Source organism: Manacus vitellinus, unplaced genomic scaffold (genome assembly GCF_001715985.3).
Source record: "Manacus vitellinus isolate BGI_N305 unplaced genomic scaffold, ASM171598v3 scaffold_0_pilon, whole genome shotgun sequence".
Classification (NCBI taxonomy): domain Eukaryota; kingdom Metazoa; phylum Chordata; class Aves; order Passeriformes; family Pipridae; genus Manacus; species Manacus vitellinus.
The window spans coordinates 21,203,510-21,229,458 of record NW_021938789.1 but is presented as its reverse complement, the minus strand read 5'-3'; the positions used below and the strand labels follow the sequence as shown (position 1 = coordinate 21,229,458).

The following is a 25,949-nucleotide window of genomic DNA, read 5'->3' as shown; positions in this document are numbered from 1 at the left end:
ATGCAGTATTTACTATGTGTGTGCTACACAGAGCAGTATGTACCTGATGAGTTGCACTCACAGTGCACTTTTTACAACCTTTTCTGCATTCTACCTGCTAACCCATCTGATAATGACTGTAGTACTTTAATCTGTGATGCAGTTATCAATGACTAGAATTTAGAAAAGCTCAAATTCTCACAGGAGAATTGTCATTTACCAAACACAGAGTTAGCTGTCGGTCCACTGATGATACAGGTATTGCTCTCTGCCATTTTGTCAATGGTCTGTACAATCTCAAGTAGGAATAATCTTAAAGGCCACATTTATTCCTGGCCCTTGTGTGAGTTCTGACAAGGAGAGCAATCTTTCTGCGTCTTTCTTCTCTTCACTTGGGCCCATATAAAGCAAAGAGATATGGAAGTAAGATAAGTGCTCATTATGGTAAAATAATGTTTTTTAGAGGAAAACTTCTGTAGTGTCCATATGAGAAAGTCACTGATTTTCTGTGTTGTTAATACAACGGTAATTTCTAGTGCTTTAGGCTTTGTATTCGCTTTGTTCAATGAAAAGACCAGGGCTTTTTGCTGTTGCATCAGTTCTGATACTGAGGTGTTTCTTCTCAATCTACAATGGCACTTACTATGTAAATAGCCTTTGGCAAGCCTCAACAGACACCCTTTTAATTTCTTTTCAGTTAACACGCATTACTTCAAAGAGATTGCTTGAACCTTTCTATAAGATTTATTTCAATAACACACTCCTTTTGCATACAGAGTCAAATAACACCTATCAGCCAGTATGTGCCCACCTGGCGGGACCATCTGGGCTAAACCCACACCATTTTACATACTAATGATTCTTTACTCCCCCTTGGAGGTTTGCTTGCTGGCTTTACCTGAATGATTTAATATGAAACTGCAAATAATTCCCTTTATCCATGATCTCAGAGTTGCTATAGTTCTTTAATAATTTCTGCTTCATTTGATTATCAAGACTGGGACTACTGTACAATGTAAAATAAATTAACTTGCGTGTGCCATTCACAGCAGTCAATTTAACAGCCTAATGCTTCTGATGAAGGCTGTTGCAGATTGCAACTTTACTGGATGTATGAATATGAAAGAGTAAGTGACTTTTCTGTTGTAGCACAGTAGGTCTGTATGAGAAGCTAGAGTAGCATGCAGCTTCCTAATTCTCAGCTTGTAGTCAGCTGAAGTTGGTGCTCCATTCTCTAGATAATCCTAACCCTTCTCCCAGGGGTTCAAAGGCGGCAGGAGCAAAACCATTGTGAAGACACCTTGCAGTTCACCAAAACATCTTGCCTGCTGCAGCGGATAATTAATGAATATTTGCAACCCTGCTGTTCCCACTCCCCAAAACCTCTTTAACAGATATACATTCCTTAAAGAGTCTGAGCTTAAACATCAGCTTTGTATTTGCAATCATGTTCATGTTTGCAAATGTCCCAAGACAGATTGTGTTCATGTACTTAATTGTTTCCTGGTCCTCTCTCAGTTATCATTCTAACAGCAAGAGCAATATCAGGGTAGCCATGTTACAGGTTCCAGTGAATTTCCTGGACACAATTTTCTAGCTTCAGTGGCTTTTGTTAAAGAAGACTTAACACTAGCTCCATAACTTATCATGATGCTTTAGGAGTAAAGTCACCACATACTATATGAAGAGGAAGAAATATGGAAAGGGCTGTTTTGTCAGAGGCTTTGAATGTGTGTATCTGTTTGTAAATGTATAGTCCCTCTCTATCTTGTCAAAATGATGCAGTCATAATAAATCTACTTAAATATTTTGTGCTAGTTTTTTAAATGAAATAAGATAGTAAAATTATTAGGCATACAATTGGGGACATATAAAAATACTGAATTTCTAGTAAAGCATACAATACACAGTGTATGTGTACAGTTGAATATCTGCTCTTTTTAATCATGATGTACATGTAATTAAACCCTGTGCTACCTGCAGAACTGTGAGAAAAAACTCATGTTGGTTATTAAGGTTGTAACATAAGAAAACAGTATTTTCTCCTGTTAATATGTTTATATTTTACAAAAAATAAAACTCCCTAGCTGATCTTGCTTCCATTCAACTTGCTTTGACTTCAGCTGGAGCCAGACTAAGGCTGAGCATTGATGTTGGTTGTTACAGAACATGCTTCTGAATGTCAGGTACCTGTATTCTTACAGATGACAAGACTGCTGATGCTTGCTTTTTATTTCATTTAATGGAGTCACTGCATTTTAAGTGACTTCAGAGAATGTTTCACCACCTGGACTGACTGCTTCTGAAGTGTCTTAAGAGAACAAATTTTGCATGCAGATGGTGAGTTGTCTTGGTGGAATACACATACAATTGTGTGACTGAGCTATACCTAGTTAAAGCACACCACTGACCTCGTCAATGTTTTTGAGAACAGCTGAAACTGAACAGAATAAAAATCAGTCAGAATTGAACTACCTTTTGCATCAGAAAACAATGAACTCTTTACCCTGGGATTTTACATATGACTACTGGAGTGGGAAAGGATTTTGCTAGTGAGATCTAAATTTCTGTCAGAGAATTGAATGGATCCCATTGTCTGCTGATTTTCCTGAAGTTATTCATTAGCAAACACAATTTACATTCTCAAAAGTGAGAATGGATGTTCTTGCTCCTGTCTAAATGGATTTTTGTTATTCCTTCAGAATCATTCAGGGAACCAAAATCAAACGTGGCTGTCAAACTGCATTTTTGTAGCTAACATAATGTAAGATTTATGGCACATCAGACTATCAGAGGACTAGGTTGAAAAACACTTCACATGTTATAGTCTGTATTTCCTCTCAAATTAAAAACATTCAAAGCATCTTCAAATCTATTCCTGGGTTATTAGAACATTAGATTTTAACTGCAGGATGGAGACAGAAATTTAAAACATGGAGATGACTGAAATAAATAAACCACTAAACTGTTCTTTTAAAACATTTTAAAGAAATAGAATTTATAGTGTACATATAAAGAAACTAAGAAAAGGTTTCCAAGATCAGGGTTCACAGTCACTATACATGGGCTCCACTAGAATTTTTCTCACTTCAGAAATGCATTTTCTGAGAAGATGTATGATGTTTACCTATGTGTCTGTTCTTTAATCTTTTTTATGAGTTAGATTAGTCATTTTACATTTACAGGTTATGTTCTGTGTGCCAGATAAACAGAAATGCTAAAAATATAATTTAATCTCAATTGAAAATTCAGATATGAGAGGAGAAAATTGTAAAATTCCGCATTTAAATACACTCATCAGACTTCAAACAACATTTATTAGACATGATTAAACATGTGACATGGAAGACCATGTAGCTGGAGATGTTAATTTCCTTGAATATTTGTGTGTAATGTAAAAATCAAGTAAAAATTTTGAAAGAGGACAAATAAGACAACCATTTTCAATACATATATATATATATATATGACAACAACATTTTAATTATCTGTTCTGATAAAATGTTCCTACTATTGATTTTTTAACAAACAGAAGATTACTCCATCACCTTAAGTTCACTCACCCTCACTGCATGACGCATTTGGTTGCTCCACTGTGACATAAGAGCTTCAAGCATTCCTCAGTCTAATGAGATTGTAGCTATGTGTCCTTGTTTTCTCTGGGAGATACTTGTGGCACAGTCTGTGGGACCAGCAGCCCTCTGAAGATCTGGATCTTCCTGGATCCTATCTCTGAGTGCATACCAGGCCAGTGAGAGCTCTCTTCACTTCTCACCATAGCAGCTTCAATATGTATTTTCCCCAGCTCATCTTTCCAAGAACACATGGTGTATGAGTTTTGTATCATTTCCAGTACAGAATAACTTTGCCATACATAGGAAGATACGTTAGCAGATCTAGGAAAAAAAGATAAACAATCATATGTAGTCTGCTTCAGTTTTTTCATGTGGTAAACGTAGGAAGATTCCTTTAAGTAATTAATCCAATAACTAAAAACTTTTCCCTTTTTGTCCCCTATGGCTGCCTTCCCCATATTCTTACATGGTTGGGTGGGAGGCACTCTCAATCCTCTATGTCACAGTAGGTGTCTATTACTGAGTTATGGTTAGAGTTTGGGTGTGATGGATGGGCTTGCAAGGGAAGGAGCCTGCTGGTGGCATTCACCACTGTGAAGACTGGTCATTATCAAAGTGAACAATATCAATTCAGTTAAACCAGTCACAAATGTTTCATCTGAACTGCAGTTCATGTTACTTAAATGCTAACAGTGCATTTAATCTCACTATGAATAGAGAAACAGCAGAGGAGACAACAACATGAAGTTTGCAGTTTGTCCCAGGATGCATGGAGAGACCAATCAGGATCAAGCAGAATTCAAGAAATAGAGACTGATTGACACTTTTTGCCAAATCACTGCAAGAGTAAAATAAAGAGGTCAGTGCTGAATGAAATTTGGAATAAGACAGAGTGAAATATCCTTTGGATTTCATTTGACACACATATGAGAAAAAATATTCTAGTCATGTTCCAGAACAGCAAAGATACAGAAGATACAGATATCACCCAATGTTGCAAACTAGACATCACAAATGCTTAGGGAGCAAATTTTACCATCAGTCATTTCAGTGTAGCTGTAAAGAAGCTCCAGGCAGGTTTTCAGCTTTACAGTGGCATTACTAATAACAGAATCTGGAACAAAGGTTCTTACAGCATCCTCATAAAAATTCTGGTGTGCAGAGATGTAAGACATGGTTATGTGTGAGCCCTGGAGAAGAACAACAAGTGTGATTATCTGTGCTCTTTGAAAACAAGGTTTGGAAGCACAAATAAAATATTAAATTTTATTTAGTAATTAATCATATAATTCTCACTGTCATTTATGAAGCATTTTTCATCCTCAAGGTAGTTTACTAGATAATGTAATAGCTTTCCAACTCTTAATTTGGTGAAAATGGTAGAAATTGGGTAATGTGTACCAAAATCCCTGTAACTAACTTCAACTTGAGCTGAATCTGGCCTCCCCTCAGCTAATTGAATTGGTAGGAACATTTTCACCAACTCCTCAGCAGCTACCTTGATGACCTATTCACTCTTGGATGCAGTTCAAAGTGCAGATCTTGTCGCACATTGTTCCAGTGCAACCCAATCCCTTGCTGTCTCTGAAACAGCTCATCTTGCCTGGAATGCACTGGGGCAGCTGAGGTTACTGAGGTTACTAATCCACTTCCAAGAAGTAGATTAGACTTTTTTTGCATCCTAGTAATAATTAAAAAATGTTAGGTAAATATTATATAGGTAAATATTAGGTAAAGCAAGGATGATGTAATTTATATGGTTTATTTCTCTTTCTTGATTCTGGATATTTCCATTTACATTTTCCGATGAATGAAAGTATTTTGAGATGAGGTCACTGACTGTTTTAATTCTGCAAGATGACTAGTTCAGACAGTGTTGGCTAAGACATCATCATGGCATTCTGTTGCCGCTCAGAATATGGTCTTGAGGACAACATAAAACCCAAATTCTTCCCCCTAACCTTTACAACTACAACATTTTTAAATGCTCAACCTCAGGTTGCTAATTCTACTGTTGATATTTATGGGGATATTTCTGGGCATAGTGCATTACTATCCAGTCATGTGGTTTCAACCAACATTGAACTAACTAAACTTTTGCATTAACATGCTTCAGAGTAGTATTCAATATGTATATTAAATTACATTTTTGCCATGGCTTAGAGAAGATGGTACATGAAATCTAAAAGCTTTACTTTATGGCAATGTTACGCATTCCTACTCATTTATTGTTCCCAAATATAGTTACAGAGGATGAGGAAAGACAATCAGTTTATTATAAAATAAATGGTACTGCAGAGCACAGACTGTGAATAGCCAGTGTTTGGTGTGGTAACAGCAGTGAATAAAGGCTCACTGTTTAGTAGGTCTGTTTAGTTGTCATGACACTTGTAAAAGAAATGTACCTGGAGAATTTAATGTGTTTCCTTAATATAGTGAATCTCTTGCTCTCACTCTTGTGCAGCAAATCCCCAGATCACCTCCAGATACTGAACTGAAAACAAACCACTTCATTCATCATGCTCTGTATACAACTGAACTTTATTTATACAAAGGTATTTTACTCAAAGTCACAGTAATATGAAAATGAGTTGTATCTCCTGGGCAAAATATTTTTTATCTTGAAACTGTGTTAAAGCTGAATTCATGATACCATTTCTTAATGAAGAAAACACCAATATGTAGGTCCTCCTCCAGTGGCATTTTGTCCCCTGGCATTTTGTGGGTTTGTTTTGTTTTGTTTTTCTGATAAGCCAGTATGTATGGACTTTTTTATTCTTCATATTACTCCTGTAATTTTGGACAGTATCATCTACCATTCTATCTTTCACTGAATGGAAGAGTACTTAGCCTCTCTCTCTCTGGGATTGCAATATCAGTCCACCAGCTTCAGTGAATTTTGCAACAATTTCATATCCAGTACTATAAGGCACATTAACAGGACTCATCCTTTGTGAGAGGATGTTCAGAAAAGCAGTAAGGGCTATAGATTGAACAGGAAAGTCTGTGCTTTCCATTCTCATCCATTGTTGTTTTACATGGGGCAAATAATGTAACCTCTCTCTTCCTCTATTTCCCAACTAGAAAACGAGTATGTCAATATTTATGTATCTCAGAGAATTATGGAGCTTAGGTTAGTGAAGTAGAGTCTGCAACCTAAATTACTCTTACATGCACAAGAATTAGGCTGTCACACTATATTTTTTTTCACTATATTTTCAGGCAGTCATCTGTTAATAACTGCAGCACTCCCTTCAAGGGGGCAGATTTGCAGACTGTTATTTCACAGGAAAAAATCTCTGCAAAGACATCAAACAACTGTTCAGAGGTGGTAGGAATTAATTCAGTGATACAAATATGCTCCGAGTTTGTCCTGAAAGGTCAGTATTACTGAATTTTATTTCCAAGTAACATATTCCATTATAACCCCAATCAAAGTCAGTGTGCAAAGATCAGGTCCAGAGTGATCTAACAAGGGAGTTGCTGCATGTTTCTTTCAGCTAACTGTCTCTCACCATGACTATATCTAGAGATTTCAAAGGAAAAGGGGAAAACTCTATTGCAGACAGTTTATGAAACAAATGACCCATTAAAGAAGATCATTTCCTTACAAAGAAAGGAAAGTTGCCAAGGGAAAGAAACTTTCTCTGCAAGTTTACTCAGATTATTTTTGCTGGTTTTTTACAGATATTATTATATTGTATTATTTTATTATTATTATTATTTATTATTACTTATCTTTGGCCCTTGGAGGGATTTTACAATCACTATGAGATCATAAAAAAAACTGACCTAACAATGATAATACCAAAAAAAACAACCACCCAAAAAAACCCAAACAAACAAAACCAAACAAAGAAAGAGCCCCTCAATGCTTTTATAAATTTAAATAGCAAAAAGTCAAACATTTTAATGGAAACATTTTTTTCCAGAACTCTGTCCTTAAATTATTTTAATCTTGGGTTTTGTACTCTTCATTTTAATCTCGTTTTTCATTTCTGCAAAGCAGAGAAGCCAGCTAAATCATGGCAATGTTCTGGAAAGGAAATGGTTAATATCCATGAAGAGGAATAAGAAATGTTATGTTCTTTTTATAAAGGGCAATTTCTCACCCACATGGGTATTTGGAGCTCATATGGATCAGGTTTCCAAATAACCCACATTTTGAGTCTGGAACAAATAATATGCAATATGCAGAAGTGAACCATCCTCACCTGTCACTGTGACAGACTGGTTGTTTAAAGAGCTGCTGCTCATTTCCACTGTCCATTTTTATCCATCCCTTTTAAGAAAAGAGTTATTCTCTTCCGATAGCTGGTAAGATCTTAGGTAGAAGAAAATTTGCATTTAGCTGAATGTTAATTTTACAATGCTGTCCAGCTACAGCAGAGTAGTTTGCTTTTACTTCCTCCCCACAACCAGCACACACATAGGAAAGGATTCTACTGAACCTTCTCGACTCCTTTGAGCAACCTAAGCAAAACCGTGTCTCTAGGTGGGTTTTCTGCTTAAAGGAGAGAGACTTCACAGAACAAATCAGAGCAGTAAAGGACATTACACCAGGAGGGCGCTGCCCTTTGGTTTTGGCCATATCAGCTATGAGAAATGAAAATATTTTGTGCTTCTTAGAGCTTTCCTTTGCGGACATTTATCAAGTTTTGCCTTTACTCTTTCTCTTCACAGTTTTCCAATAATCATCTCAGCATTCTCAGACTTTGGGAAAGGTCAAATCCAGACCTAAAACCAATTCCAAGTTTTATGAGTTTGATGTAAAAAGATAAGTAATATTTGTTTTTGGAAGCAGCACACGGGATCTAAGTAACCCCATATTAGGACTGCTATGGGTTTACAAGTCATGGGGTCCTAATTCATTTACAAGTGGTGAAGGCTGGATAGCTTGTGCCCAGTCTCCTGCTGGGTGATACAGCGGATTAGATAACTAACGCAAGAGTGTAACACAGGAACTTGTAAGTGGCAAGGATTTTTTCTAAACATTTAAAACATCCCCTTTTACTTGCTTCTCAGTCAATACACAATTTCACACACAAAGAACATTGTGCTCTCAGATTGGAAAACCATCTGAGAGAGTGATGGGAGAAGTGATGGATGACTGCCTCAGGCATGAGCCTCAGGGCATGGGCATGCTTATGCTCCATGGTGTCCTGCAATGCTAATGAGAGCACCAAAAGCCATCCTACTGCTACTTTTAAAAAAAATATTATTCTTAATACCATGTGTGCCCAATTGTTTGGGCACTTCTCCTGTTGCTATTTCCTCTGAACTGTAACACAGATGTTGATTCACATACAGAAGCTGCAGTAGGAGAAAACTGTGCTCTTATTTCTCTAATATAGTGCATTTCCTTAGCAACAGATGCCTTTTTACACTGATCTCATTCACACTGGAACTGTGTTTCCTCCTTCTGTGAAAAACTACTACTTTTCTTTCTCCCAAATCCTACCTGCCATCCTTCCATAATAGGAATTTAATAAACAGGCAAACAAAGCAACCCCCCTGTGCCTCAAAAAATTCAAACTGCCAGTGGGTGAAACAAACTAAAGGCACTGATTAACATGGTCTGACAAAAGATGAGCTCAAAGCAGAGCACCTTATTCAAGAAACCCTCAACTGGCATGAATTGTCATCATCTACATTCATGAAATATTTGATACTCATGAACAGATGGGAAAGAAATCCTGCCTTTCACATGCTACAATTTGATGTGATTTGGGGCATTCACTGAAGTGAATGTGAGCAGTTTTTATCGTGTTGTGTTGGAAAACTGGCTAGTGTAGCCAGTAACCTGTTAATTGAAAGTACACATATAATGCTTGTAACTAGGTCCATGCTACTGCACTTCAAAATGTAGTGTAGGGATGTTGGACCTTGGTAGGCCCAGGATGAATTTCCTGATGTTACAAGCTCTCTGACAATTTTGCCTGTGCTTTCCAGGACAATTTCCAAACAACTCGAGTCTGAAAAAAATGAAAAATAGTCAGGTTTCTAGACGAAATATCAGCTCCAGGAGAGTGGCTCATTATGAAATAGCAGGGTTTGAAGGTCAGGGGTTTTTTTCTCCTTCCTTTTAGTACCTGGCTGTAATCTACAGACTTACATAAGACCAACTTTTAAACAAAGAGTTTGAATAAAAACTGCTTTCAAGCTGTTTGACGGAGGGCTCTCTTTAGTGTTGGGAGCAAAAAGGATTTAGAACAGGCACTTACTAAACCTTAAAAAATATTCAAAAATATTCTCATGCTACCTTTCTTTTGATAAAAGAGTCCCACCTCAATAATTCTTTGCTACCTGAGTCTCTCATCAGTATGTATTTTGTCTCTGTAGAAGTAAATTTCCAGTTTCCAGTATCACAGCAAACAGAAGTTAAATCGAAAACTGTATCTATACTTTAATTATTTTATGATTCTTTTCACATAAACCATTTGCATTTATACTACCTAAAATCTCTCCTACAAAGATCCTTTGTATGATTCGCTATTGCAACACATTAAGAAGCAAAACTTTTTTGTTTACTGTGTACATAAGATATAAACCCACATATTTCATAATGTGATGTAATATATATAGTAATTATGTCTTAATTAACTTTTTTTTTAAGTGCTGCTATGCCTTTTGGAACAGGAGAGGGATCAAGTCTGTAAATGGCAGGAAGCCTATAGTCCTCAAAAGTAGTTTGAGGAAACTTGAGTCTTTCATCCTCTCCTTAGCACCCTTGAGGTCACCTCTGGAAACGCATGAGCATCCTCTTTTGCAAGAAACCAAAAGCCTTTACAGGTGTTCATCCAGGTGAAGTCCTTGACTGGAGTAACACAGCACTCCAGTGACACGTGGGCAATAAAATCCAGAGCTCCCAGTTGTTATGTCTCCCTAGGCTTCGCAGGGCTCCCCTCACTCCCATCTGCACCCCAGATCCTTCTTCCCCTGCCCACTGGCCCCTAAAACAGTGAGATATTTACCCAGATTGATTGTTTCACCGGTGAACTATCTGCTCTTATCATAATAAAGAGCAGTAAGTCACCTGGTCCTGAGGAAGGCTGGGGCTCCACTAGCTGACATCACTTACAGCACCAAATTGACTCCCATTAAGCACAGCAGTGGAAAGACAGATGTTATGGTAATAAGTGTAAATTATTTTACAAGCAAAAATGAGAATATCTTTATTCTAATTCTTTAACTTTAGGCTATTTTTTGTATTAACTTAGATTAATGCAACATGCTTCAACTATTTTGTGGGTATTCAAAATATTCCGTTCTATTTTTTGGCTTGAAAACAGGTAAAGAATATGTAATTTCCAGCTATATGGCTTGTTTCTGCTTCTTCTGAAATCCACAGGGAAATCTTACCTTTGAATTCAATTTAAAGCTGCATTAATAAAGCTGGGATGGGGACCTGGTCAGTGCTGGAGATGGGAAAATGGTATAGATGCTCATTTTGCCTTATGCATCTTGCATGGTATGACCACTCCTGACTTCAGTTTATTTCAGTGGAAATAACACTAAATTTAAGGTTGTAGCCAAAAGTTGCTTTATGCAATGTTTCAATATAGCTAATATAGCTAAGTGTGAGAATGTTCAGGTTGGTTAAAAAGCATTTATTGTTAAAAAAATCAGAATATTCAGATTCTATATTTCTTTTATAACCATAGATCCCATGAGAATTTTAACAGCAGTTTAAAGTTAATAGTATTTCTTGCTATTCATGGTCTCCTCCATAACTTCAAATTGAGTCTATGATTATTGCTGATCTTTATGAACTAAATTGCTCATAAATCCTTATTCATTCAAGTTCGAACTTCATAATCTAATGAAAGCCACTAAATTAGAGAGTCCAGTCCCATTGTATCTTAGTTGACAGACTCATAGAGGAAATAAATCAGCTAACGAGATGAAATAATCAGATAGCTAAAAGACTGTACACAGATTGCACTGTTGGAAGTCTATTTTAAAAGATAAGCTAATTTATACCCCTTATATTCCACTATAACCCCCTAAATTCAGAAGTGTCTGACACAGAGTACACTCACAAATTCCTATTTGAAAATTGCTAAGGAAAGTTTCCATTGAGGCATTTCATCAGTGCTCTCTAGTTCTCAGAGTAAGGAAGAAGGCACTGGAAGACCTGAGATTTTTCCCCAGCACTGGCATGTGTTGAGTCCAGCTTTTTTATCCTTGTCTCTTTTGCTCTGGCGCTTCCCAACAGCTTGCTGTCTCTGGCATGCATCTCCAAGAGCAGAGTCATCTTTGACAAAAAGCCATGTAGGCATCTGAGGGCCAAGTTCTCTGCTGAAACAGGCTGTGTAGCTCTACTGAAAGCTGTGAAAATTTACTGATTCTCACCATATGGAAACCAACCTCCATCCTTAACTGTTGTTCGACCAAGTTTTTTCTCAACCAAGTGGTTCTGATTTCAGATGTGTAGCCTTGGGGGCATGGGGTAGTCGCTGCATGAAAACCTTTGTTACCCTTTGAATTTTTGATACATAATACCATGGAAAATTTTTTATCCTCTTCCTATATATTTTGCTATACAACTGGATTATATAATTATCAAGAAGAGAAAGATCCAAGTATCTAAATTACACGTTTGCAACCAAGCTGAAAGCTGTAGCTCTGTGGTTTCCTCACAGGAACTCATACAAAGTGAAATAACATTCCATCTTACCCCTGTCTTCATGATTAGATGATGAAAAGAGTATCTGTGCCATGTTCCTAGTGCAGATAGTTGTTTCTTCTATTTGTAACAGAACATGAGATTGACTTCCAAAATGCACTTAGGGTAGAGTCACAGCTTCACTTCACTAAAGATGCTTGAAACTCCCACATCAGCAGGCTTTCTGTATAGACACTTCTGATTCATATGGCAGTACAGTCGAGTTGTAGTTAGTGTATGCACTTATAAAGGGAAAACTATGACCACATCCATCTAGAAATAAGCCCTGACTTTTTTAACTATTACATTGAATCGTTAGGAGAGGCTTTGCTATCTTCCTTAGTCTTCATAAGCCAGGGGAAAAAACACAAAAATGGCTCATCACCCAGAAAAATTGTTTCATAAGGATCTGACCTTCGGTTTGAAAAGTGTGGACAGAACACTGACCAAGTGGAAGGGAAACAATTCCCCCTGTGGGAATCAGAGTGTGGGTGCCGTGCAGGGTAGTTTTGTGACCCACACAGCGGCTGCCGCATGCATCAGACCAAGTAACAATTCTTCCACCCTTGAAACTCAGGAAAATAATTTATATATAAAAAAAAATCATACAGCTCCCTGCTCAAAGCAAATTCAATCATAAAGGACTTATGCAGTGCTTAGCAGTAAGAAAATCCAGGCTGCAAAAATATTAATTGCCTTTAAAATAAGATAAAATGCAATTCTGATAAAGCTAAAGATATCAGCTGTAATGTAATCACTGGACTTCTTGTTTATTTGACTGACTTGAACCATTTCATCTTGAAGTGTTTTTATATAATGCACATTGATCAATTTATTCTGGGTAAGACATCCACTGAAATGATGATGGAATTTATGTCAGTGTGAGAGTGACAGTAACATATTTCTGTCAATAATAGTGAAGAATAATATTAAAGAACACTGCAGAACAAAGTGCTCCTTTCTTAAGCCATAAACCAAGATGTGAGCCTTGAGAAATAGTCTGATGTCATTTTAGGAGGCAAACATTCCACTAACGGTATCAGAGTCAAAAAGTGCATAAGGAAATACAGAGATGACAGTGTTTTTGAGATTAAGAAGGAATGTGTCTGTGGTAAGTTTTCTTTGTCTTTTCCTTTTGTCCTTCATTTTATTCAGAAACAGTTTTCTGTTATTCAAAATCAGGGTTGGGCTCCTGCTACAAAAACATTACTAATTTCTTTCAAATCTCAAACATCAGAAATATTTCTCTGATTTAGGATGCTTTATACTTGCCTGATCATCGGTGATACAAACTACACTCCTGCTCATTTTCTGTCTCAGATGGCACAGGGTAAAAATAGACATGGAGATGCCCTGTCCGGGCAACCCAGTATTGCTCCTGGCCATCAGCACCCTCCATGAGGGAGCCATGTAGTATCAGCTGAGGTTCCTGCTATAAACTGGATTATTTTTTATTATTTATTTATTTATTTTATTATTATTATTTTTTATTAACTGAATCATCTGCAAAGATTTGTGGACCTTTATACACGCAGAGAGATGGGACAGAAGTCAGGAACCACCTAACTACCAGTAAAATCTGTTCAACTGTACATTCAAACCAGGCCTGACAGCAAGAAACACTTGTTCAGAAACACGTTAACACAGACTGCTATTATTAGTTATTGTTCTTACAGGATCAAGCATGAATTCAGCAGTAGTAATGAATAACACTGCCTTTTTATGTGCCTCTGTAGAAGATGTGAGTGAACAGTGTCAACGAGAATACATGAAGCAGAAAAACTCATGGAGGAACAGGATGACTCATGGACAGCATAGCTGGAAGCAAAAAGCTTGTAAGACACATGAAAAAAATGTCAATTGTGAAGAATGTCAACAAATTGCATCATACAGCATTTTGTGAACCAACACTTCACACGCATAAACGGTGAGTAGCTCATCTTCGTAATAGTCTAACAAGCTTTTATCTTCCTTTGAAAGATAAAAACTTGAAACAAGTAAATGAATTGCCCAGTGTGACAGATCAGTGTTATAACCAGGAACGGAATGCAACAATTCCCACTTCAGTCTTTAAAACAAAACAGAGCATAGAATTGTTCGGGCTTTCCACCTTTGCCAAATTTGAGCAAAGCTCATCGGAGGACCATTCATGAGGACCATGCTACACCCAGTGGAATTTACTTCACCCTCAAACAAGTTTAACTGTGGATATCAGTATACCTTGGTGTTTATAAAAAATTAAATATTTTTTTATTATTAATTTAATTTCTTTTTTCTGTTTTGTTTAAAGATCTCCACTGAATTCTACTCTGATGAAGTTTTTGGTCTGGTCTCCCTTCTTGCAAAAGGACCAGTTCTCTTCTGTACAGACACTTTGCAAATACAACTCTTTAGCTGTTTCTAGGAGATACTGCAGTATCTCTTAAAAACTGTTTTGTTTTATTAAGAACTCAAAGTGTCACATTTCCATACCACTGCAATTACCAGGTAACAGTGTTTTTACTTCCAAAATGCCATCTCCAAGTTTATCATCTCTCCGTGACTTGTAATTCTTCTGGATAAACATGTTTGAGATCTGTGATGGTCTCCCTGGTGATGGTTACCATAGTGCTTCACAGGATTTTATTTCTGCTCATTCCTCAAAAGCAGGACTGTGGTTCTCTGTGGGAGGCCCAGAGTTGCACCAGTCTCAGATTTTATTGCCTTTGCCATTCTGCCCCCACTAAGGAGTAAACCACCCAGACATGCCACTGTCATCTTTACTGTATTCCATCAACTCTGCTTAAAATAAATGTTACAAATCAATCTCCTCCTTTTCTCAGCTCATTATTACACCTTATTTCATTGATTTCTACTTAGTTTCTATCTTGAGTACAAATTATTCTTCATTAAAATTTCAGACTACATTTTCCAACATCATGCACAATACACCAATTTTTAAAAATTTCAGTTATGTTAAAATACAATTCAAAAGTCTTAAAAATAGGAAATATTAACACTACTGTGATGCTAATGGCCTCAAATGCTATGCTGTCCACAGGAGCAAATACACCTGGCTTGGGCCAGTTCAATCTCACTCATTTTGATAAATATCTTCCCCAAACCCTTTTTCTTTTTTTCTTTTTTTTTTTTTTTAACTAAGAGCTGTAAGAAAATTGCCAAGTCTCATTTCAGGGAAATGACTGATATAACATCTATCTCAGAGGCTGTGTCAGTGGCAACTAGGTACCGAAATATCTTTGGGAAGCTGAGCCATGCTGATGCGTTTGAAGAGGTAGATCATTTCCACTACCTTTGCCTATGTTAAAAGGTACTTTCAGTAGTGCCTTGTCTAAACAAAGTCAAAGCTGATGGATCATTTCATATAACAGATGCAGAATCTGGCTCGCTGTAGCTTCAAAGTCAGGTGTTCAAACTGATTTCTAAAGTACATATATGTAAAATATCTATCACAATGAAGCCACTCCCCATGGTAGATAGAGCAACCCTTTAAAAAGAGTAAACACAGATATATACAAACGTTTTATATAACATGGTAGTTACAGTCTCTTGCAGAATTTGCATCTTCTGAGTGAGTGACTGAGGAGCAGAGAAGAATAAATGAACTCCCTTACACCCCCATTTAAGTTTTGAGATTTATTTGCTCAGAGGACAATTTGTCATAAAACATACGGTAAAATTATATATAAACATAAAATTATTTATTTATACAATAAAAGTATAAAATATACAATAAATACACAACAAAAGTGTAGGAGGTGATCGAAGGCTATCAAGGAGGAAAAAGCTCCCAGAGGAACATGGGCACAAGGCAGTAGCCTTCCAAATTGCCATACAGTTGTTCAGGCAGCTGGAATTATAACACCACAAAGCAACTATTTTGTGACCCTAGACCTGGTCCCAAGCAAAGTGGGTTACATGAGTAACAACACCTGCCCACATAGGATCTTGCATTATGGACCCATCCTCCTCTAGGGTCTGCAGTATGGTGTGGCAGGACAGAGATGAAGGAAAGGGCACAGTGACAACTGTGACATCTGGCCAGAATTGCCTGGGAAATGGCTTTCTCCAGCCCATGAAAGCTTAAATTGGAGACATATTCCAATTCCTTGACAAATAGCTTTTGAAGCTTTTCTAGTTTGTGAGGCAGTCACAAAAACACAGAAGATGTTTCTGGGGACACTAATAACCAAGGTTACTGCTAGTGTCCATACTAACATGTACACTACTGCTCACCTCTCTGGGCTTGCTCAACCATAGCAGTGAACGAAGGGTCCAACCTTTGCCGATTTCCATATCCTGGTGGTAGATGGGTCCATCTACTTGAACAGAGACTGACTGCAATTTTGAATTTAGATCATCTTTATCCAGTCCAATACTTCTCCTTTCAGAACATTAATAAGCTGCATATGCTGAATAAAAAATGAGGTAAAAGTCACCTGCCTGAAGCGTGTGTAAGGGGTGGCATTCCCTGTTAGGCTGTCGGAGTTGACCAGTTGACCATAAAGAGATATTGATAAAGAGATGTTCCAGCTTCTGCTCTGCTTCATTGCCAGGCTCACAGGATCATGAGTTCCATCTGTTAAAGCCCTGATGGTTACTTATAACTGGGAAAAAAATGTACCAATCACCAAGCATATCATGTAGGACAAACTGAAGACGTCTACATGACACAGAGCTGTGCCAAGGGAGCAAAACAGTCAAGTTAAAAATCCCATCAGCATACTGTTCAGCCTGGGAGAATACACCTTGTTGAATAACAGGACAAATCTGGATAGTTGTACATAGCCCTATGCTTCAACAGGAACATTCCCTAGGGCTTCACCAGAGCAGAATTCAAACTAGAGAGAAAACATGGTGAAAGTAAGTCAATAAGAAAACAATGTCATCCTTTCATAAGGATGTCAACCAATGTTCATCTAATTCAGGTAAAAATAGAAGCTCTCCCATAATGACCTAGTTCTTCTGTTTCACACTGCTAGCTCTGTCCAAACTTGCGTCGTTCAATACTAAACTTTCTAGAGACATTAAAGTCTGCATTATAAACACATCATAGCAGATTTACTGTTGGACCAACTATATTATGTCTGTCTCTTAGAAACACCCAGTAAAAAAATTGTAAATACTTCAAAGACATTTTAAGTACTGATGAAATAAATGGACCCAGAGCATTGGAAAGAGCTAGATATGGTACAGGCAGGGAATAGCCAAGTTTCCTCGCATACATCTGTAAGGGCTGACATGCAGCACCCATTTTCACAAGGGCTGGTTCCCCTCCTTCCACCATGTCTGCATGTGGCCAGGCAACCATCCCCAAACCATCACCCCCAAAATATCTGCCCTCAAAAAGAAGCAGGGATGTGGCATAGATGAAATACATACATACATGCATATACATACCTACTTATGCACACACTGGACTAGCCTCAGAGCTTTTAATAGCTGAGAGAGGAAGAAAGTTGGTGGAACAAGCATAGACAGTAGAAAGGACCAAGCAACAAAAATCAAGCGTGTGGTATGAAGCCAGGGCAGGCAGCAGTCAAGAACAGAAGCAAATGGGACATCTATGGCCTCTCAGGAGGGTAGATACATTCAAACATGCCACGGAATAACTGAAATGATCAGTGGTATCAGATGGCAATACTAAGTAAAAGAGATAACAGCACTTAACCTGTGAAGTCAAGCAGGGAGAGGTGAAAAAAAAGATTGCACTGACTTATAACTGGCAGATTGCTCCGGTGGAGCGGCTCTCCAAAGCATCAATAGGGGACTGAAAACAAGGCTGGGGAGCCCTACCTCAAAGCCAGAGAAGCAGTGAACGAAGACCAAAATTTTTTTAGCTGTTACAGGAAACCTAGGGAGAATGACGAGTTCTTTGCAAAAAATCTCCTCTTCTTGGTATCCCATTTCTGTTGCCGTTGTTAATGCAGTTGAACATTCTTTGAAGTTGAAATAATTTCCTTCATCCAGCTTTCCTCCCTCCCTGACCTTGTTCTTAGCCCAGTTGAATTAACAATTTAAATTAATTAAAAACATACTTCTCTGAGTCAAAGCTCTTCCATACAATGTGTTAAGAAGCAATATTGCACACGTTTACAGAAATTTCAAGTTTAAGAGGTTTTACCTTTCTGACTATACAGATTTTCCCTGTTGAGAAGACTAATTTTCTGTGATTACAGGGATATCTTCCATGCATAATATTCACCAAATTTCATTCATTCCTCCTTCAGAAAAAGACCTTGATCTTCCTTATTCTTCTCGCATTTCAGTGAATATTTTTTAAGGCGAAAAATACTTGATAGTTTTTCAAACTATTCAGATTCTTTCTTTTCAAACATTTTGTCCTTGTCCACTAGGATTTCTACATACTCACAATTCCTGGGATATTTCTCCTGTGTCTGTCTGTTCCAGACTGAATTGGCTTTTGGGGTTTTATGAACTTCTATGCATATTCCTGGCAATACTGGCTTCACTGTCTCTGCTTACTGATCTTATCATAAGCCATTTACCGTTTCCATTTTATCCTTCAATTAGACCCTTCTTCAAACACATTCTTTCACATTCTTTCCCTAGGTTGTATGAAAGAGAGGTCTTTAATCTCCCCTTTCCTCTAATTGAAGCTGTCCTTCCCATCATGTCCTTCCCATTTTCCACTGCAATGCTCTGGTTTTCATTAAACAATGTCAGCAGTACTCCAGTTGCTTTGCTTTTTCTTTAATGTGGTTTTCCAAGAGTAATAGTAACTTTTTATCTTTCCAGAGAACATGGAAAGAAAGTTGCAGTTTATTAGCCTCATAAAATAAAGGATTGCAGTACTGATACCACATGAGAACAAGGTAAGGAAAAGATAATCCTCTAGGTCTCAAACAGGTAACGTATTACCAAACATTGCTGCCTGACTAGGCACTACCACATCAATACCTTCCAACTGTAACTAGAAAGACTGCAGGTCAACCCCGTTGGGGGAACAACATGAAAAACTAGAATTGGGAACAAAACGAGAAAAGGTTCCTTTGGTCATATAATTGTGCTATCTGGGAGCACAGTGCACTTAAACAGTCACAAAAGCCTTGTCCAGACCTGCACAGATGGAGGAGATGGGACTGACAAACCCCAGCATTAACTTAGTGTAAATTGAGGGGAGATGTTAATCATTCAGACTTTCTTCTCCACTGAAGATGCACTGAGTACCAGCCACAGAAGATCTCATCAGATTAAAATAAGACAAATAATGGTTGTTTCCACAAGCAGGAGGTCTTAGCCTCCAGCAATTATCAGAGTTCTGCTATTATCCACCAGCCACAAAGCTAGCAATTCTTCAGACAGCTCTTACAAGCAGTGATAATAGACCAAGTTCCTAGCCTGACTTGACTCAAGTGGACAAGATTGCCAGTGCTTTTGTGCTGTGCAGTTTCCTAGTATCACACTCTCAGACAGTTACGTTTGCTCTAAGACAAGTCATGAAAATGAAAACCACATACTCAATATGTGCTGTAAATCACATACAGCTGTTGGAGTAGGATAATACCTGCTTTTCTTATTGTTTGTTTTTAGTTAAAAAGAAAGAAACAAGCACTTATTTTTTTCTGAGTGGGAAGGAAGGAGAATTGAGGAATGAAAAGAAATTAAAAGCTTCTCAAGAAATTTTCTGGAGTTTGTCCTTGCCTCCTTCCAGGATGAGATTTCAAAGCCAGAGCTTAAAGATAGCTTGAATTGGAAGCAGAGAATGTGCCATAGTTTTATCAAGCTCAGGGTTAAAGAGAGATGTGGTGCAAAAACAGCTGCTTCTGACTCACATGATTCAAAGTGACTGAAAAACCTACAGGGTGTCTATGAGATGCTTCCCAGCCCAACACACTTGGACTTTTTTGGTTTTAAAAAGTGATCAGTGAGCAGCTTCCACACCTACCAATCAAAAAAGGGTCTACCAGCTCTAATGGGCAATGAGAGCCCATTTCTCCACAAAGACTGTCCTCAGTGTGTGGGGTCAGACAAGGGGTGGCTGTCTGGGACAACACCCGGGAGCAGAAACCCAGACTGGCTCCCAGATGTCACACACCATCATGGATTTTGGTACTCCCTACCTTGGATATGTCAGTGTCTCTGACCAAAACAAGGGCAGTGTTGCACTCCGTTCAGACACTGTTGTAGATACTAAAATCCAGATGAACCAAAAGTCCTACACGTTGGCATGATTCTATACCCAAATTACCAGGTCTGGAGCTACCGCAATCATGGCCAATTCAGGAGCCCACTGGTCATGGTGTCCTTCCTTGTGAGCTTCCCCTGTTCACTTCCTCCTAATGTGCACTCTACTACATATAACAACACATTTAATAAGACATCAGCCCAGGATTTTTGATGCCAGGATGCGACTCTCTTCCATCCTCTTCCCATAAGCAGTGTACTGCATTGGAAACACTTCCCTAAGACAGTGTGTTGTGTTCGCCATTGCTGGTAGTTGGGCTGTGCAGTCTTCATTGAGGTATCAGCTTTACCTTACATCCTCTTTTTCCCACTGGAATCATTCTCCTTCCAAGCCTAGGCTACACTAGAGAGATGGCAGCCAGAGAAACAAAACCTCTTACTAAGTTTCTGCAAATCTGAAAAATAAATAAGAACATAATGAATAATGCAAATTTTAGCTTGAGACAATGACCACACTATGCAGTTCAGGAAGCAGGCAGTTTGACAGTAGCTTTTTCCTCTGCACTGATCAAGAAACGGTCCTTTTCCAGGAAACAACTGAAATGGCAATGCAGCTGGGGTGGGAAGTGTTCATTGAGAAGAGTCCAAACTGGACTCTGGGATTCCACTTAAGCTTCTGTGCCACAAGAACAAGCAAGCAATAGTTAATTAAAAGTGTAGATTAGTGCGTGTCATATACAGCATATTACAGGACACCTGAAATAATTTAAGTCCATTTGCTGCAACATACTTATTTCCAGATGCCTATACTTGGATTTCAATCATTCTTTAATTTTTCAAACTGCCACTAGTAGTTCATTACGTTGCAAAAGTGTCTGTGACTGATGGCAGGCTAAGGTCAAACAGAGTATCGAGTTTTTTTATTTGGAGGAATGCACTTTTTGATGCAAGTGGCCTCAAGCACCACTCTTAGTCTTATCACGAACTGCCTTTTTTTCAGTCACATAACATACCTTCTGTTCTTTCAGACAGTGGCTAGAGACATTTAACTGCTTCCAGTGCCATCATGATTACCTGTTTTGTCCCCACACTTTGATGTTATAGTTGTCACCTTTATTCATGGGATAAAAAACCAAACAACAACCCCCCCCCACAAGAGTACAGTTGTACCCTGCACTGGGTCGCAGCCTGCTTTGGGCATCCATGTACTCTGATGGGGGTTTTCTGCAAGGGCTGAAGGCAAACCTCTGCTTCATTGTGGATTTCCATGGGCTTCAGGGGTGCAGCTGCTTCACCAGGATCTTCACTGCAGGCTGCAGGGGAACCTCTGCTCTGGTACCTGGTGCACTTTCCTTCCTTCACTGACCTTGATGTCTCCGGAGTGGTTCCTCTCTCTCCTCTGGACACAATTAATTCTGAAAAATATTTTTTTTCCTTTCTAAATATGTTATCCCAGAGACATTACTACCATTGCTGATTTGCTCAGCCTTGGCCAGCAGTGGCTCCATCTTGGAGCTGTCTATCCTTGGCTATGTCAGACACAGGGGAAGCCTCCAGCAGCTTCTCACAGAAACCACCCTTATAGCACTCCCCACTACCTGAACCTTGCCATGCAAACTGAACACACAGGGATGGTGTTTCTAACATGTAGAGTATTACATATTGGCAGAAGTGTTTTTACTGGTGTTTATAATTAATAGTGAAAAATGTTTCCATCAAGCACTGAGGACCTTTTGTTTCCAGCTCTTATCTGAACATCTCAGTAGTGACAAATATCTATTTAACATCACTGCTATGAAAACAGTAGCTTCCTAGTTGTAGTTAGTGAGTCCAGACTCTCATCCGGACTGTAGAGTAACAAGTTATAAGATGGGTCTCCCTGATTGGGAAGAAGTTGTGTCCCCACCAGGCAGGGAATTCAATCAGAGATGTCCTGTTTCTTGAGTGCATAAAAACATGCTCCAGGCTTTGGTGAACAAACATACCACACCTACTAGAGCTTAGGAACTCATTATTCCTTCTAACTTTGTTTCTCTTGCAGAGTCCTGCTTTGTACACCGGGAACTTCAGTCCACAGCTCGGCTCTTCATGAATAGCTTCCAGATGTCTGGCCAGGGCTACATGAAGAGTTTAGTAATCCCAAATGGTAGGGTCACAAGGAGCACTGTAGAAAGGTGTTGTATATCATTCACACCATGTCTTCCTGCCTCATTACCTCTCTTACAGCCAAAGATGTCAAATACTAGGCCCATTTTCAAACACTCATCTGTCTCCGTACGAAAACTGTTTATCACTTCATCTTCTGCATTACATCACAGATTCACAAATAGCTTTGTATATAATGTTGTTCTTACTCTACTATGTGTTTGATTTTGAACTAAAACACCTACCCTGTCAAGCTATTGTCTGAGCCACATCTGATGTGCTGAAGCAGGAAACATCCTCTGTTTGCTTAGTCTAACCCAGATCCTTATACCTCACTTGAAGCAACTCATGAAACACAGGATGAAACATGAAAATGTTGTAACAGGGGTGTCATTGTTTCATCTTCAAAATCCACTTTTAACTATCCCTCATCTTCCCTTTGCTACTCAGAGTAATCATGTCAGGTGTATGCTTGATTCTTGGCAACCTGCTCTGGATTTTGCTCTCTGCCAGTTTAATGAATTTATCAACTCTCCTGTGTTCATTATTGCTTTTCCCCATAAGAACCTTAAGATCATTCATATATTTTTACTTAAATTATCCCTGAAGTGGAACTTTTTCTCTCTTAAGGGATCAGAAAAGTAACACTTGATTTTTAAAAACCAGATGGATAAAACAAATATTCAAATTAAAAAGAAAAATCTAAATAGCAATGTAAAACATTACTGTAACAAATCCAATGGAGGAAGTAATCGCAGTGCCTGTTTATTAGATGGTAATACACAAGAAACAGACACCACTTCTCCATTAAAGTCTAATATTATTTTCAGAGTTCTAGAACAAATATTCATTATCTAAATGGAGAAGGACGGCTAATATGTACTATATGGTGGGGTTTTTTAGGACACATATACTACCAGGAAATAGAAACACAAGATCCAAGATGATTTTTCCTTTAGTTGTGTTATACAGCATATCAAAATCAAGATTAACTCAGATAATACCACAACACAGACTGACAAAGGTTGATTTTAGCTACCTATGACTACTAATTGACAGGGTGATGATGAATGCATTGCATTGGGGAAGCTGGCAGAAACCGTTTGAATATTCCATTTATTCTCCTTTCCTTACCAATGAACAAGGAAAAGGAAATTGTCTTGGTTTAAAGACAATATATTTGGGAGGTGGGAACTCCAGTAAGATAAAACACCTCCCCTTTCATTCCCCTTCACCTAATATAGAAAACAACAAAAATGTGAGGAGATGTAAGTGAAAAAATAACTATTTACTTAAAGAAAATAGCAATAACTACAAAAAACACAGGTAGAAACCGATTTACTCACTAAAGCCAAGATCCACCAAAAACAAGTGGCACCCCCACCCCTCAGGAACAAAAAGGGGAAATCCAAAAATGGCAGAGGGTCTTTCCCAGTGAACCTCCTCCCCCTCCCCATCTGCCCAAACAAATAAAAGAAAACAATGGGAGGGAGAACAGGGGCATTTGCCTGTGTGAGCCAGGCTGAGGTGGCATCAAGCTTCAGATGATGTAACGGAATCAATATTCATCACTAAAGTTTCCTCCCCATCTTTGTAACTATAACAGAAATACAGATGTATACACCAGAAAAACACACTAAGAAAATTAATGTGCAGGAAGGTTGGTTTATATCTGACAGTTTGATTAAGGACACTTAAATTTGAGTGCCCATCTAGGTCAAGTAATGTGGTCCACTGCCTCTCATCAGAATGAGTGATAGCCAATTCTGAAATATCATTTATCACTATATTTCACTTCCAAGGAACCAGAGTATCTAAACCTTAAATTAAATAGCTCTTTAAAAGGGAATCTCAAACTAGGTAAACCCTGCTACATGTGTTTATCTTTGTTCTCTAGGTAGGTCTACTTGTTTTAACAGGACAGCTCACATACATCAAGGGGATCATGCTTTGCAAGAATGAGCCCTTTCCCCACTTCTCTGCATCAGACCAAAGACCAGATCTCTACAGCAGAAGAACATGACGTACCAGCCAACTTACAGCCTCTTAGCATTATAGCACACATTCAGTTGTGCTTCCCCAAGGATGATGGTCCAATGCCAAGCTTTCCCTGATATAGAAAAGGGAAGGAATGGAGACACAACCAGAGTACAAATAGCTTGCAAGACAGAGTTTGGCCATTTCTGCTGATGATGGGGTTTTGGCTGAGTAGGAGAACCCCTTTTTCTACTGGGCAGTAGGACTGTCCTACTCCACTGCTGACCAACATAGCTTGGCCAATCTTCCATTGCTATCTAGGTTCAGTCCATAGGGCTGAGGTGGTTTTGCTGCTGCTCCCACCAGCCTGATGCCAAAGAGCGCTGACTGCTTGCCCCTCCAGCATCTTCATATCAAAGTGGGTCTCACTGACTTAAAATCTGCAATAAAGAGTAGCCAGGCCTTTTTGTCTAGCACAAGACCCAGATCCAGATGTGTCAATGCTATTGTTCATGTCCACATTATTGATCTGTGCATACCTATCAATTTGAACATGTGCTAGACCTATTGGATTAATTGTCTATATGTGAATGCATGCACAGCAGCAGCTTTGCTATGTTGTAGTTCTGGAGCAATCATGCATGCATGATCTAGTTGCACAGACATATTAATCATATCTGGAGGTAATAATTTTATTTGCCTTTTAAATAAGACAGCTGATCACAGATGGATTATCTTTATCCTTGTGCATAATAGCATGACCTTTCTGGACTGCTATGTAAATATTTAGTCCTTTTTTTTGGCACACAGTCATTTCCTGTGCTTCAAATAAAAAGATTACTAATCACAAACACATTTGAGATGAATGCTCAAGTAAGAGTAAACTCATCATTCTCTTCATTGAACAAACACTGTGGAAATCTGACAAGACCAAAAACTGTTGTAGACTGAAAAGCATTCATTACTGACTGAACATATGCTACAATTGTTACTACCATTTATCATTGCCTGGTGGCAAAGCAAGACCCATGACTAAGCAGTGTTGATGATCTCATAGTGCCCTTCTCTGTTCATACTCATAGTCTTCTTACAGCTATAAAAAGTTCAAGCTCTCACATCATATAGATTTGAAAACTTGGAATGGAGTTGGGAAGATAAAAAGACTGGAGATATTTGCAGACCTTCTCAGGTCATAGAAGCCCACTCTCTCCACTGAGTGTTCCTTTCACAGGCCCATTTGATAACCCCATTAGTAAATGTAGAACAACAAATGCACAAAAGTAATGCACAACACATTCCGGCACTGAAGTAAAGCACCATTTCAAGAATATTCTTTCAAAAGTACCTTAGGTCCAGATCTCTTCAGACTGAACAGATGTTAAAAGATTTGATTGGTTCTGCAGCTGTGAACCCCTTACAAATGCATCATTTCATGAGAAACTTTTCCATTTTAATCT

At 38.4% G+C, this 25,949-nt stretch overlaps 1 protein-coding gene and 1 long non-coding RNA gene across 3 annotated transcripts in view; both read left to right on the top strand.

Moving 5' to 3' along the window:
- USP46 (ubiquitin specific peptidase 46) overlaps positions 1-22,483 on the top strand; it is a 55,504-nt gene extending 33,021 nt beyond the window's left edge. The window contains exons 10-11 of one of the 2 annotated variants that reach the window (XR_001920220.2): positions 13,959-14,149; positions 22,412-22,483. The gene's annotated coding sequence lies outside the window, so the exon portion shown is untranslated. Of the gene's footprint in view, positions 1-13,958; positions 14,150-14,512; positions 15,052-22,411 lie in introns of those variants that run through there. The other variant, XR_001920219.2, reaches the window with a different exon arrangement.
- LOC108639030 lies at positions 3,662-6,910 on the top strand. Its single transcript, XR_001920222.1, has 3 exons — positions 3,662-4,413; positions 6,019-6,109; positions 6,844-6,910. It is a non-coding gene; the product is annotated as an uncharacterized LOC108639030 (long non-coding RNA).
- Positions 22,484-25,949: the final 3,466 nt, after the last annotated feature.